The sequence below is a fragment of the Cyrtonyx montezumae genome, unplaced genomic scaffold, assembly GCF_038088225.1.
Source record: "Cyrtonyx montezumae isolate F1298 unplaced genomic scaffold, pur_monq_1.0 scaffold_20, whole genome shotgun sequence".
Lineage (NCBI taxonomy): Eukaryota > Metazoa > Chordata > Aves > Galliformes > Odontophoridae > Cyrtonyx > Cyrtonyx montezumae.
Window position 1 is genome coordinate 2,229,077 of NW_027071937.1, and position 14,891 is coordinate 2,243,967.

The 14,891-nt window shown below is 52.6% G+C and overlaps 1 protein-coding gene across 2 annotated transcripts in view; it reads right to left on the reverse strand.

Moving 5' to 3' along the window:
- The window catches only part of NACC2 (NACC family member 2), a 35,148-nt gene extending 29,430 nt beyond the window's left edge, over nt 1-5,718 (reverse strand). For both annotated transcript variants that reach the window (XM_065737313.1, XM_065737316.1), the window contains exon 1: nt 5,598-5,718. The gene's annotated coding sequence lies outside the window, so the exon portion shown is untranslated. The remainder of the gene's footprint in view (nt 1-5,597) is intronic.
- Nucleotides 5,719-14,891: the final 9,173 nt, after the last annotated feature.

Consider the following 14,891-nt stretch of genomic DNA (forward strand, 5'->3'; position numbering starts at 1 on the left):
CACAGCCTGTGAATTAGCCAACCCTTCTCTTTAGCCTGCCCCGGAGCTGGGGGTGCTCTGGGCCCCATCCAAATATTGGGTAAGCTGCTGAAAGTCTACTAAAAAAAAATAATATTAATAATCGTGTAACCTCCAGAAACACTATTTTGGAGGAAGGAAGGGAGGAAAGATGAGGCCACGATGATAAATGGTTATCTGCTCTCTTCTCCCTGCACGTGCAGCAGCTTCATCTCCACGGACACCCCCCAGAGCAAAGCCAGCTTTCAGCTCCTACCTTCTCAACTGCATCCCCCCCCTCCCTGCTTTCCTTCCCCCTCTCTTTTTAAATCCAATTATAGCACAGCTCTCTCAGCAGGGGTCAGTGTGGAATAAGAATCGCCAGAGTTAATGGACATAAGACCAAAAAAGATTAATGCCTAAATGGTTTCAAAAGTTGTATGATGCAGATTTCATTAACATTTTAATTGTAACGTATCTTTTTAATCTTCTTTCACGCTAATGGTTTTATGGGCTTCAAAAAAGAGAAAACTGCTGACAACAAAAATATCAACACACAAAAATTAACAGACGGGACTTAGTGCCGTAATGGGAGATGAATGAAAGGCAGAAAACTGTGCTAATGATGCATTAAGAGTAGGAATTGTACTTAGACAAGTGTCAAAAATTCCGCCCTACCATCACACGGCGCAGCACCCGGCTCCCATGGGGCTGAGCTCCAGCAGCCACCAGGGCAGCACTACCAACACATGCACAGATTTATTAGGAAAGCATGCTTTACACTTGGCAGTTCATCTCATGTCTTCCTGGTGACGCACTGGAGCCAAGGGCTCGGAGAACAGCGGCAGAAGTCCCCTCTCCTGCCCCACCTCGCTGCTGTATCCCTGCTCTGCACAGCAGCATTCACACGCAGGAAAAACGCAGCTGTAACACCGTGCGAAATTTGTTCTTAACCAGGAGACAATCAAACCTAGGTGGTGATGTTTCACTAAGCACAGGAATGTGTTCATGCCTGTGTGCCAGGAGGGGCATGCACAAAGGATGAGGCGGCTGCAGTGCAGCAAGATGAAGTTTCCTACAACTTTTCTTTGACCAAGTGACGGCGTGCCCTGCGAGCGGGGCTGCAGCCAGGGACACAACACAAAAACGACAGCCTCACCTTGCAGCCCGTTCCTTGGGAGCTCCCCAAAGCTTGTGAGAAGGGATGAGATGAAGCAGAGCGATGTAACCGCCAGCAAGTCACGAAAAGACGAAGTTTGTCATGAGAGCGACAAAAGATATCCCTGAAGCTCCTCGTGCTGCTCAGGCTCCACGCCAGGCAGGCTGCTCAGGCTGTGCAGACTTTGAGCAGCGCTCCGGGGGATGCGGGGCAGGGGGGGCAGCCCCCATCTGTGGGTGCTCTGCATGGCTCAAACTGCCAGCCTGCAACCTGGGGGGAAAGCCTCCTACCACCTCCCGTGGTGCCTGTGCTCCCTCCCCACCTCCCCCCAGCACCTGGCTGTTGCCTTCCACGTGGGGTGCCTGGAAATGCCAGCGGCATATTTATCCACCTGCATCCTAAACCTCTTCAAAGCATAATCCCTGCAAAGCTTAGCACCCTGAAAGCACTACGGATGGAAACATTATCACCCCTTAATTTTGCCGTTGCCATATCACCACTAAACAGTGTCTTTTACGACGTCTCTGCGAGGAATTATGGCATTTCCAAGCCCTGCTCTTGTTTTTCTAATGCCTCATATAATCGGAGCGTAAATGTTTGTCCTATGACAGCGAGAACTGGCATGTAAAATATGTGCCCCCACACAATATATATAACCGAGGCTGCCATATGCTTCCCCAGTGGATATCATGATACAAACGCTCTCGTGGAGCCGTGCCAGTGCTGGCACTGGAACACAGGACCCTTTCCACACAAGTGTGCTGCCACTGAGCCCGTGAGGCTGACGAAGCAGCAGCTCAGCCTTAACTCACAGTTCTTTGCACACACCACCCCTCAACCGACCGCCGAAATTGCGCCTGCAGACACCCAGCGATGGAAAACACGTGGCTCCACTCCCTGGATCGATAGATCCCAAAGAGCCCTGATTGCTACGGATTGGATGCTGCAAAGAAAGGATTTTTCTCTTCCTGCTTTTGCACATGATTAATAGGTCCTGATACCGGCTGGATTGCTGTGGGGTTGGCAGCAAGGTGAAGCACCAGACCTCACCCCAGTGCCTATATATGGGTGCCCTGAGGTGGGCAGCCCCCCAGTGCTGGGCACACAGCCATGAGCCACCTGTCCCACTGACCCAGGGCAGTGGGGAGCACCCCAACACCGTGGGAGCAGCACCCCATAGCGAACCACTGCACGGCCTGCCCAGTTCTGCCCAGCACTCATCGCCAACGCTTACAAGTTTAAAAAGAAATGCACATCTCTATATTATTATATTTTTCCTTCTGCAAAGTATTTTCACTGGTGCAGCCCCCGCACGCTGGTTTGGTATTGGAGGGGAGTTAGTGGCTGCTGAAGCAGCAGCAGTGATTTCTCCCCCACCCACCCACCTACAGCAAAAAAAATGCACTGAAATATTTGCCTCCATCCACAGGAAAGGAAACACGAGGTGCACATTTTTTTCTGTGTTATTTTTTCCAAGTCTGATTTGGGGACCTCTAAAATGCCGGGAGCACAGTGCCCACGAGCAGTGCTGGCAGGCACAGCACATCCCATGCCATTCCTTTCCCCACATCAGCACAGAGCTGTGCAGATCCCCAGCACAGTGTCCCTCCTCTGTCCATCCGTCTGTCCTGCTGCTCTGGAGCCTCCACGTGGCACAGGCAGTCCCGCAGGATGAGCATTATTACCTCTGTCCCCATTTAGGAGCAATCACATGACAAAAATGAGTGCAACACTGCACAGCTGAGCAGTCCCGGGGGCTGCTTGGCCCTGCCCAGGACCAGGCCGTTCTAACAAGTTTTCCCTCTGCAGCAGCATCTGTGGGCAGAAACACTGTATGATTTCAACTTTTTGGGGGGTTTGTTGTGTTTTTGAATTTTCTGTTCTGCCTCCAAACATTTGCTTCAAAAACAAGTTGAACTCAGAAAAAAAATAATAATAATAAATTGCTAATGAATCACAGTTCCTAGCAAATGAGCAATTGCAGTTGACACAATGAATTATGCCTGAAGCAAGCTGGGAAGCATATTTTGCAAATGATCTCACCCAACAGGCAAACCTGGCGTGACACTTGATTTGCTAAAAAAGACACAAAGGCTGTCAAAATTCCTGTCACTTCGCAAATAACGTCAGGTAGAGAAAACCAACGGCCTCACCCTCCTCAGCATGCTTAACCTATTTCTCAATTTCTGCACTGGCTTGATTAAAAAAAGCCCTGCACGATGCACACCCTGTAGGTGTTCCCATCCCGAGGAGCAGCAGCTCGGCCCCAGTGAGGCCGTGGGGTGCAGGTGCTGGCAGAGCTGGCCCGGCTGCAGCACTGTGCCCATTGGGTGCTGCGGGGAACCTGCTGCTCAGTTTAATTTCCTCCACACCGAATGCAACTAGAATCAAAGAAATGTGGAAGGGGAAAAGGGAAAAAATAAAAATAATAAAATTAAAAAAAGCAATGAAAACACAGCTCTCCTCTCAGCTCTCTGCTCTTCAGCATCTCTGGACCCACTTCTCCCAGCCCACCCACTTTCCTCACTGCTCTGAAGCCCACAGAACCTGGGCAAAATCCAACCCTGCAGCTGAAGCCTCACCCTAACCCCATTTTGTCAGGCCCGGGTATTTTTAAACACAGGCATGGTACCGTGCAAAGCAGCAGCACAGCCACACCACTTCCCAGGGCTGTTTTGCTATGTTTATCCCCGACCCAACAGTTCTGCATGAGCCTTTACAAAGCGTGTGCCTATCGCATCCGAGATCCGTGCACCGATTTCAGGGCCATTATGTCAATAAAGGCAAGCTTTCAAATAAAGTCCGTATCTGCAGCGTGTGCAGCCCCGTGCCGGCCCTCCCGAAGGCCTGGCAGGGAAATCTGACTTTATAATAAGGCGCTCTAAAATAAATATTTCCATTCCAGCACCAGAGGGTTTGCATCCTGACTCGGATGAGCACAGCCGGGTCCCGAGGTTTCTCTGCAGCGGTGCAAACGGAGCACCCGTGGGCACAGCACAGGGCAGAGCTGATGGGGAGCACGGAGCTCTGCAGGGTTCTGGTACATGAGGATTCCCCCCACCCCCCAGGATCACTTTAAACGGTGTCTGCAAAGCTCGAGGAAACCCTTCTGCTTTTGGGGCAGCTGAGCTGTGCCATTCTGCAGCACACCTGAACGCGAAGCACGTGCTGTGCCACACTGCCCCCCCCTTAAAGCCACGCGCAGAGCTCCTGGTTCTGCACTGACTGCAATCTGCTTTCTCTCCACCCAGCAAGCGTTGGAAGTTTCCTTCCAGAGATCTCAGGCTGAGGAATCCCTTTAATGTCCGCATATCTCCACTTTGCTCCCACGAAGCCTTCATCCTAAGACCTCTACAGGAGAATAAAGGAACGCGCAGTGCCCGCGGCCGCCGTCAGTAGATGCTGGAAGGACATTCACACTCAGAAGGAGGAGGTCAGGATCCTTCGTTATTTTGCATGCGCTGCTTACTGCAGATCAAAGCGCTGTTACCTCCAGTGCCCGCATCTCGAGGTCACATATGTTCTATCCCATAGGTGACATACATCCAGCTAATAAGCAGTGCTCAGCTTTCCCCCTTCCAGCTGCAGGGTCTGCCAAGGGCAGGGGTGGGGGGGTTCTCCTGCAGGAACCACACGGCCCAGAGAGCCCCCAGGACACAGCCCTGTGCTCCCTGGGAAGGCAGCAGGAATTCAGCTTTGTTTACCGCTTTCAGCTCCTACTACTGTTTAATATTTCAGCTGGGGAAGGTGCAGCAGTGTGCCAGCGCGTCAATAACGCAGGACACGAGGCAAACACTTGGCAGGCACGGAGCACATCAAGCCGCCCGCAATCTCACAAATGCCTCCTGAAAGGAGGAAACGCACCAAGTGAATATTCAAATTAATGACCCAGCATGAAATGGAGACTTCGCTTTAAGTGATTCTGTACTTTGCCGCTAATACGTATGGGCGAGCCCGGCGCGGCGGAGTACACAATGTACCGCTGTCATTTTCTTTCCCTACAGCAGGGAAGATGTTTGGAGAAGTCCTTGACACAGCGAACGCACTTTTAACTGCCGCCCGCTGCAGATCGCCGCGCGGCCCCACGCCCAGCACCGGGCACGGCTCCGACCCCCAACTCCCACCGGGAACGGCAGCGTGTGCCCACCGACCGCCCCCACCCCTCGTCCCCCTCCCTCCCCAGGCCGTATCCCGGGCACAAGGATGGGGAGGGGACACAGGCGAGAGGACACCGAGGAAGGGACGCCGGAGGTGGGGGGGGGACGACGACACACCGCCCTCGCCGAGGGGGCAGCACGGGGCGGGGGAGCAGCCGTGCCCCGCAGAGCACCCCGCAGCCCCCGTTCCCAGCTCCCAGCCCCGGCTCTCACTCCGCAGCCCCGCTTCCCGGCTCTCGGCCCCCGCTCCCACCCCGCAGCCCTCCGGGCACGGCGGCGCCCACCTGCGGGGCTCCGGCCCCATGGACGCGCGGCGCGGCGCTGCGCTCGGCCTAGCGGCGGCGGCGGCGGCGGCGGCGGCGGTCCCGGCGGCGGCAGCAGGAAGTGATTCCAGCGGCTCCTCACATGGACTTTCCCTGACCTCGCCCAGCAGCGCCGGGCGCCGCAGACAGGCGGCCCCACCGGGCCGGCCCCGCCGCGGGGGGGGGGAGGAGGAGGAGGAGGAGGAGGAGGAGAGGGGCGGGGGAGGAGGAGGGACCGCGGGGCCGGGGCCGGCCCGGGGACAGCGGGCGGTGGGCACGGCCCCGCGGGGTGGTTGGGGTCCCGGTGAGGAGCGGGGCCGGGTGGGAGAGGGCGACATTACTGCCCCGCTCCTAACGCGGGATCGTTCGGAACGTTGATGTAAAGAAAGGAGCAGAAGGGGAACGGATCGATCGATGGATCGATCACCGAGAGAGGTGGAGACGCTCGGGCTCAAACCACGCTGTGCCGGTGGCACAGAGCTGCTCTGCAGAGCGCCGCTGCGGTGCGGAACCTGCCGTGAGGAAAAGGACACGACGCACCGCGGCAGCTCCGGCCCACGGGGGACAGCGGGACACCCCGAGCTCTGCGACCTGCAGCCGCGCTCCCGAGCCCTGCCCCAGCCCCAACCCCAACCCCAACCCCAACCCCAACCCCAGCCCCTCTCCGGGGTGCTGCCCCAGCCCCGCAGAGGACACCCCGCGGGGTTCACCCAGGGCTGGCTCTGCGGGAAGGGCACCGCGTCCCCGTGCGTGTCCCCGATCCTCTGCACCATTCCCCCGCCATCAAAACCTGAGGAGCATCACTCACAAAAGCAGAATTACCCGACGCAGCACATGGGGAGGTGGGCGAATTTTCATTCCCGATGGTACTCTCCAGTCTAAATAGCCTTGGTTTGCTTTCTCGTGTCTCTAAGCCCCAAATATTAAGATCGGTGAACCTATTTGCACAATTAAAGTAAGCAGCGTTAGCCCCGTGTCTTCTAAATTGATTTCAAAGGAATAACAAAAGCCCATTTTAAGTATGAGGCTCTTTCTGTCTGCTTTGCATACACGATTGTGTCAGAACTTCTTCGAATCTGGAAGTTTCTCTCACGCATTCATCATTTTGAGGCTGCCTTAAAATCTGCAGAAATAAATGTCCCCATATTTTAAAAACCAACATCGGATGCTCAGTGCTGCTCAAGGCTGAGGAATTTCATTAGCACTCGACACTTCAAAAAACAGTGTCAGGTCAGGACAAACACATTTCCTCTGCTGCAAAAGATAAAATCTCTCTTCTTTTTTTTTTTTCTTTTTTGAAATGATGTATGAGAAATATGTCCCAAACTGCATTTGGACACAAAGCGATCGTGTTTCTATGAAGATGTGACATTCCCCCCCACCCCTCTCCCTGCATCTTGCTGAGGACTGTTGCTGTGCTGCTGTCAGCTCTCCTGCACCTCTTCCATGCTCCATCATGTCCCATCATGCTCCAGCATGTTCCAGCACGTTCCACGGGCACAGTGGGGCTGCAGGGGCCATCAGCCATGGGATGTGCCCAGGGTATCCCATTGGAAGCACCACATGTGCTCACGCATGGCCAGGAGAGCATCCCACTCCCCTCAGCCACGGACTTTTTAAGACATGGACTGTGATGGAGAAAGGAACATTTCTTAAGTACCATTTGATGTCTTGCAATGGCTGCAGGGCCTGGGAAATCGTGTTTATTTACTACTGTGCTGAATTTAATGCAAAAGATTGGTTCAGAGAGTAGAGGAAACAAAATAGGCAGCGTTTTCCATAATGTCTGCAAAGTGATTTCGGGCTGAGAAAAATGTTTTCTTTCTCTTCCCTGCATTTTTTTTTTTAATCAAGCACTTCAAGTTGAAGAACGGCTCGAGGGCTGAAGAAATCACTTGATAAAACACCCAGCATTTCCATTCGCGCAGGAGACGTGCTAAGTGAGAGCCCTGTGGCAAAGCAGAACTGCAGGATGTGGCAGCACTGCTCCAGGCACCGAGCCACCCCTGTGTGCCCACTGACCCCAGGCATGGCGAGTCCCATGCTCTGAACCAAGCCAGGCAAGGCGGTTGATCTTTGTGCAGATGTGGCTTCAAGGAAATTCCTCCAAGGAAATGATGTACTGATGTCTCTGGTCCTCATCCCTCACCGTGTGCTGCTGGGCCATCTCTGCATGGCAGGGCCATGCCAGCTCAGGAAGGGACCCTGGGAGTAATGCACAAGTTTGGGGTTCTGTGGGAGAGCTGCTTTGCCAGACCTCCAGACAACTTTGAAAGCAGAACTGTTGCCTCACTGGGACACCTTGCTGCAGCTGGAACACACATTTTGTTTGGAGGCAGAAATGTTATCTGCCTGTACCAATATGTGGAACCAGCGCTTGCATCGTGCTGTGAACTGAGGCAGGTTGGAAAGGAGAGAAAATCTGCTGCCAGGAACCTTCCCTGCATGGCACACGTGGCTGACACTCTGGCATCACTGTCCCTCATGTGAGAGGAGAGGGCACAGCAGCCGGAGCCTGTGTATCACAGCTGTACAGAGTTCATTGGCATTAACACACCGTCAGCAAGTAACAAAGCAAAATGCATCCCAAGCCCTCATCGATGTGTCTCATTCATCAGTGCCAGAGGAGTGTGCCTGTTTCTTTCCCCATCAGACAGTGGAGCTGGGGTTTGGTCCGAAGGCGTCAGCACAGCCAGCACAGGGCTGTCCTCCAGCACTGCCCTGCACGGGGACCTTGTGCAACAGCGAGCCGAGGTGGCACAACCAGACTGCAATAGCTGCTGACCTCTCTAGCTAAGGCTGCTTACATCAGGCAGCCAGGCACGGCGCAGGCTGTGACACACGGCTGGCACGGTGAGAGCGGCGCTTATTATGACTACAGCCGTGCTCATTGTTTTACATTAAGATGATGGGGGAATAAGTTAAAATAAATAGAAATGGGAGTGCCTCCAAGGGGTCTGCATTGTCCTCGCTACGCTGGTGGAAGGTCGCGTGCAGAACGGCTGTGCTGATTTGTAAATACAGAAATCCTTGAGCTCCCGTCACGAGAATTGCTCCAGAAACGCCCGGCGCTGCTTCTTTCCTTTCTGGGCCTCGAGAGAGAGGAGGGGACAATAACAGAAATAATGCAGCATTGGCCTTTGTAAATAGGCACTCGTTCTGTAACTCTTCGGTGGCTGCGGAGCGGTCCCAGGAGGTGTCCTCCCTTTGGTTAACTCCCACCCCAGGGGCTGATGCCTGCTGTGCTGCTTTCCTGGGCCCTGTGCTGGAAGGAAGCCCCGCGGCTCCGGCTGCTGTGCGGGCTGCAGGCACCTCTCCCTGGAGCAGCATTAGAATAAATTTTTCAGAAAAATATCTCCTTTCATCTTGAAGATGCAAAGTGTTGGTGGATAGATATGTCTTCTTGTAAATGGTCCTGATGGTTAATTGCTTTTGACTGCTCAGAAATTGTGTTTAATTTGACTTGGCACCATCCACAAGATTAAAATACCTTTGCTTTCAGATAATTCTTTTGCACGCAGGGACGCAGCTACTCGACTTTCTCTGAGCTGAGTGGAGGGATGCAGCCCTCAGCCTGCTGCCCAGCCCCAGATCTGCTGACCCCCCAGCCCTGAGCCCCAGCAGCAGCTCTCCACCACCCCAGGCACTCACTGCTGCTGTAAGATGCCTTTACAACCCCTTCCCTGGAATGTTAGAGCTACCTTAGAAAATACACTTAGCTACAATCAAACCAACTTCTCTCCAGGATAAATGTTCCGCACCATTTGTTCTGCAGAGCTGATAGAGGGCTTTAAAATGGCAGCTAAGGCACAAAGCAGATCACAGAGATGACCTCTCCTACGATCCAGGTGCACTGCACAAAAAAAGATTTCCAAAACGACTGCTGCTGCTGAAGCCAAGCCAAAGCTCTCAGTATTTTCCAAACAAACAGTGTGTTCTTATCACGGGAGCTGCACTGGGGCCCACACGTTGGCACAGATCCTTCACTGTTGTTGGGAAGATCTCAATTTGAGGAATTTCAGAGTAGCAATGATAACTCCCAAAGCACGTTGTCGCTTTTTGTTCTGAATTTGCCCCAGCAGCTCTACTGCTGAGCGTGGAGCCCAGCTCAAGCACAGCCAGCACTCGACACAGAGGACAGCCTAAGTGATGCCACCGCAGGGCTGCGTGGGCAATGCTGTAAGAGGTGAGAAAGCTCCACCAGCCTGAGATCTATGGGAAAGAAGACTTTAGCCTATCCATTTCCGAGAAGATTTCCCACAATAGCTTTGAGAGCTTTTGTTTCCCATTGTCAGAAGACTAATTTCTGACACAGTCCTCATTAGCAGCTCGGCAGCGACGCGACGTCCCGCTCATCCATCGCCGCAGCCCTGCGCTCCTTGGGGTGCCAGTGGGATGGGCTCACCACAGTCCCCCAAGGGAATCAGGGGGACAGCTTTTGCACAGGAAGTGTGGAAAAACCCTACTGTGATTTATCCACACCGAGTTCAATAAACATTAGATCTGGTGGCATTCGTTGTTGGGTTTTTTTGCATCGCGTGCTCGATTACAGCTTCAGTTATTGCTCAAATGACATCACTCCTGGCACAGGGATTGATTGATTTTTTAATGAATATTCATATGGCATTTCAGCCAGGAGTAGGCATTAATATTCCAAGAAAGAAGAATGAAACGTACATCCTAATTTAATGAATGATTGTAAATATGGAACTGATGGATAATGTGACGATAAACATTTAAAAAGGCATCGATAGTCACCTCTGGGCCATCCTTGGGGACAAAGGATGCAGGCAGGGCAAGTGGGGTGAGGCTGAGGGGGGCTGCTTTCAGCCCTGGGGTGCTGCACCTGTGCCTTCAGTGACTGAGCCATGGAATTACGTTATGTGTATGGACAACACTTCCCAACTGAGGGTGGTGCTTGGGCTGCAACTGATGGGAGCGAGTTGCTTCTTCCAAAGCTCTCCACTGAGGAAGCAAGAGTCAGAGAATGAAAAAAGCAGGGACCTCTGTGTCCCCACGTCCCCATGCCACCGCTCCATGGCTCCTTTGAGGAGCCCTGTCGTGTTTGAGACACCTCACCATGTCACGAGTTGCAGACAGGGGTCCCCACATGTACATATATTTGTCAGACACTCTTCGGAAGCATCCCTGCTCTGAGCACTGACGCTTTGTGAAGGCAATAGTGGTAGAGCCCAGAGTTGGGCAGCAGGGGCTCAGCTCACAGCGGTCCCAGCCCAGCAAAGCACAACAGCACAGCCCTGGCGTGCGGTTGCCCAGAGCCCACAGCCACACATTTAATTTAAATACACTTTTGGTCCCGTGGGGATGGGCACACACCTAAAGAATCTCCTGGAAGAGATGCTTAAATCAGGGCATCGCCATGAAAGTCGCCGAGGTGACAGGCATGAGGGCTATTTATACCCGGCAGCTCTCTGTTGTGCAAGGCAGAGAACAGCCCCTTCTGCTGACACAGCACAAATGCCTCATCCCCACGTGAGATGGAAAAAAGCAATACCCGAAATTCACTGCAACCTTTCCAGCACTGCAGCTACATCTGTGCTGAAATCCCCCCCGGACTGAGGAGGAGGAGCCGGGACCCCAGTGGTGCTGGACTTGGTTTTTTTTCCCCCTCTCCAATCAAACCAACCACTTGCTATTCCTCTCAGCAGCTGGCAGGAAGGAAAGGTACCTTTGCAGGCCAGCTCCACAGAATGTGAGCTAAGAGAGCAGCCAAGGAAAATGGCTCTGTTCTCCCCAGCACTCTGGATTGCAGCCCTGCAGCCAGGGCCCTTGTTTGCACATCACAACGCGTGGGACCGAGTTTGCCGATAAAAATATATACAAAGTTATGCTTGGTATGGAACAAGCAGGCAGTAGCTGCTGAAGACTTCACAACATCCTGCTGCTGGCTCGCCTCCAAAATACCAAAACAAAACAAAATTCAGTTGGCATCTCAGCAGATTGAAGCAAGTTTTCTTTTTGCAGCAACTGCTGAACAAACGTTTCGGTGCTGTGCCACCTCCCCCGCCCCTGTCCTCTCCCCCAAATCATGTGCTGGGAGGATGCAGAAGATGCTCAAGGTCGCGGGCGGCAGCGCCAAGCCCTGTGCTGCCAGACCTTGCAGAGCCCCATGGACCCACAGCACTGGGATCCCATGGGCTCAGCCAGGGGTTGGGGGTGTTGGGAGCCCACCAAGGGGGTGCAGCTTGCACAGGTCAGAATTTGAGTCCTTGTGCTAGGCTTTCACGCACAAAAAGTAACCCTCTCCTCCCCCTGCTGCCCCACACCTGCTGCTCAAAGCCGGGCTAGGAAAATCCTGCAGCAGCGGCTGGAAATGAGCGACTTGAGGATTTGACCTCATATTTCTTGTGCCACGCACTGACTCGAGTTGGTGTACATCTTCGATATAGGCATGCATTGCAATTTGACCTCAAAGGCATCGCTTTCAAATGTTTTATTTATTTCCCCAAGAACAGTTTTGTTGGAGAAGAACACAAAGTGCAATTTTGACCTTGCTGGAAGCACTGCCTCCAGCAGAACCAGCATTTATCCAGAGCCATAATCAGGTTACAGGTCTTGGTTCAGCTCCTAGCTGATGCTCCACGCTTTAGAGAAAGGCACCACAAACCCTACAGCTCTTTTGTGCATGCTCATCGTTCCCTAAGAAGGAAAAAAAGCAGCATCTGTCCCTCCCTGCCCTCTCTGAGAAGCAGTTATGGGCCTTGAGGCATGAAATTTGTTTGCCCTTACTGTAGCACATTGCTAACAAATTGCTACTGATTGTAAAAATCACCCTGTTCTCTCAAAACCCAGCACCCCTTTCTGAAGGCGTGCACCATGTGTGAATTCAGGAATCATTTAAACAATCTCTGTGGAAACAGAGCCCTGCTATTGCAGAGGGATGCACACCCCTGCCTTGGAACAGCCCCGTGCCAGGGACACAGTGCTGAGTGCACCTGGCTGTGCTCAGCCCTGGGCAGCAGCCCCCCAGCACTGCCATGGCTGCTCTGCAGCCTTCACACAGACCCAGAGGAACTCTCTTTGTACAGTGTCTTAATCAGTACATCAAATGCTCTCAGTGAAATGCTGCCTTCTTCTGTTTATTTGTCACAACTGATGCTCTGGTGAACAGTAAATGGGAAATGTGTTGGCAAATCAGCACTAACAGCTTGGTTCCTTAGGAAGGGCTGCAGCACAGGAGAACTGAGTGCAGCCCCCCACGTCAGACCCTCAGTCCTCAAAGCTCAGCGAGCTCTCCAAATCCTGAAGACAAGCGAATCTCCCCTGAGCTGCACCTGGCTTAAGCAAGGCACCACGGTCTGTGTAATACCTCCAGGCTGGGGTCCTACGAGGACTTAGGCTGATGAAATCCAGGTATGCTCAAGAACTCCCATGGGTTTTGCTAAGGTCTCACCTCTACAACGGTGCCCGTGTGACCACGCAGGCTGCTCCCCTTGCCCCAGCACACTGCTGTGCTCCGTGCCTGCCTCCAGTCGGCTTCACCCGAAGGAGAAGGAAGTAGCAGAACCCGTGCTGCACACAACTGTAAGCAAACGTGCTTCCAAGAAACTATTAGGCAGCTTTCGTTTGAAGTTTACATGAAAAAGGAAAAAAAGAAAACCTTGGAAGAATTTTTCTTGGTGTGGTGCTTTCTATGAAATTTGGATTTCAAGTGGAACGCTTCCAGGCAGCGATGGATCCCCATGCCCTGGGCACTCCCCACACCCCGGGATGAGACCTTCCCCCCGAGCTCCTTCCTGCAGAGAACAGGCACGAGTGGGTCCAGGGCTGCAGCAAAGCACCAGCAGCTTTCCTGATATACAACACTGCAATTTATACTGTAAACCATTGCTCAGTTTTGGAGGCAGGGAGATAACACTCCAGTGAAAAAATAAAAATTAAAAAAAAAAAAAAATCTTTGCCCATCTAAATTCTCCCCATTACTGAGCAAATGGTTTGCAACAGCAAATTTATTCCTCCGCGTCTCTGGTGCTCTTTTTTGTTTGAAACAGCCCCAAACAGATTGTGATTTTCTCTAACGGATTCACCATCTGGGAGATTTTTCATGCAGCTCCTTTCCTCACGGGGAGCAAGTTACTCAGAGGGGAATTCCCAGCGGAGAGCAGGATGCAAAGGGATGGGTGGTTCATTTAATTAGCATGCATAATCCCGACGTCCTTACTCAGGCAGAACTCTCACCAGGGCCAAGGAGAGGCTTGTTTTGCTTTTTTACAGAGGAACCAGCTAAGGACTTTGGTATTTGTCTCTTGGTGTTACATGCAGTGTTTTCCATGCGAGGGAACATTGGCCCTTGCAGGCACGAGGGGCTGATTTACTGCAGCCCCTCTGCCCCTGCACAGTGCAATGGGGGCTGCGAGGAAGAGGCCCCGGGGACCCTCAACTCAGGGCAGCACTCAACCCAGCTCAGCACTGAGAACTGCTCAACATCTTAAACCCAACAGTTTTCACTGACTCATTAGTGGACAGAACCTTGCTTTGAAGTGACATTTTCTGGGCACGATGAGTGCTTTGAAGCAGGAAGACAAAATTAGCGCAGAGAGTTGGCAGGTGAAGAAATGAGAGGGTTTTTTTTCCCCCCGGCAGCAGAGCTGTCCAGGAGCTATGGAAACCTTGTTTGGCTAAATACAATCACGGAAAGTTAACAAGGCTTCATATTTTCCAGCAACTCTTCCCCAGAACAGCGTGCTATCTGTGTGTGCTAGAGCCTCCAGAACAGACAAACCATTCCTGGAAGTAAACGTGCCATGCTGCTCTCTGTGCCTGATAATAGATGCCATCTCCTACACCCCCAGAAACAACACCAGCAACTAATGAGAGCCCTGGGAAGAATCACAGAGAGCTGTTAGCCAGGCAAGGCCCTTAATGTAAGGGATCCAGTGCCTTTTTGAGAGAGGAGAACCCAGGCTGCCCCCACATCACAGCGATACCAGGACTGAAATGCTCCTTTCTCTTCATAAACAATCAGTGCATCAACACACTATATATATATATATATATATATATATATATATAAAAGATACATTTAACGTAGGTAGCACATTCCATCCAGGATTTAACAGCACCACAAACACCAGCTGTTGGCAAGTTCTGAAGAGTTAACAAGGTGAAACTCCAGCTCTTCAGTGGGCTAACAGGCCGAGCCACCTTGCCACCACAAAGCACTCTCATCTCGCACAACGCAGATGGAAGGCCAGCACCTGGCAGCTCTGGGTGGGCAGGGGTCCCCAGGGGGGCTGCAAGGGGGCAGGGCAGAGT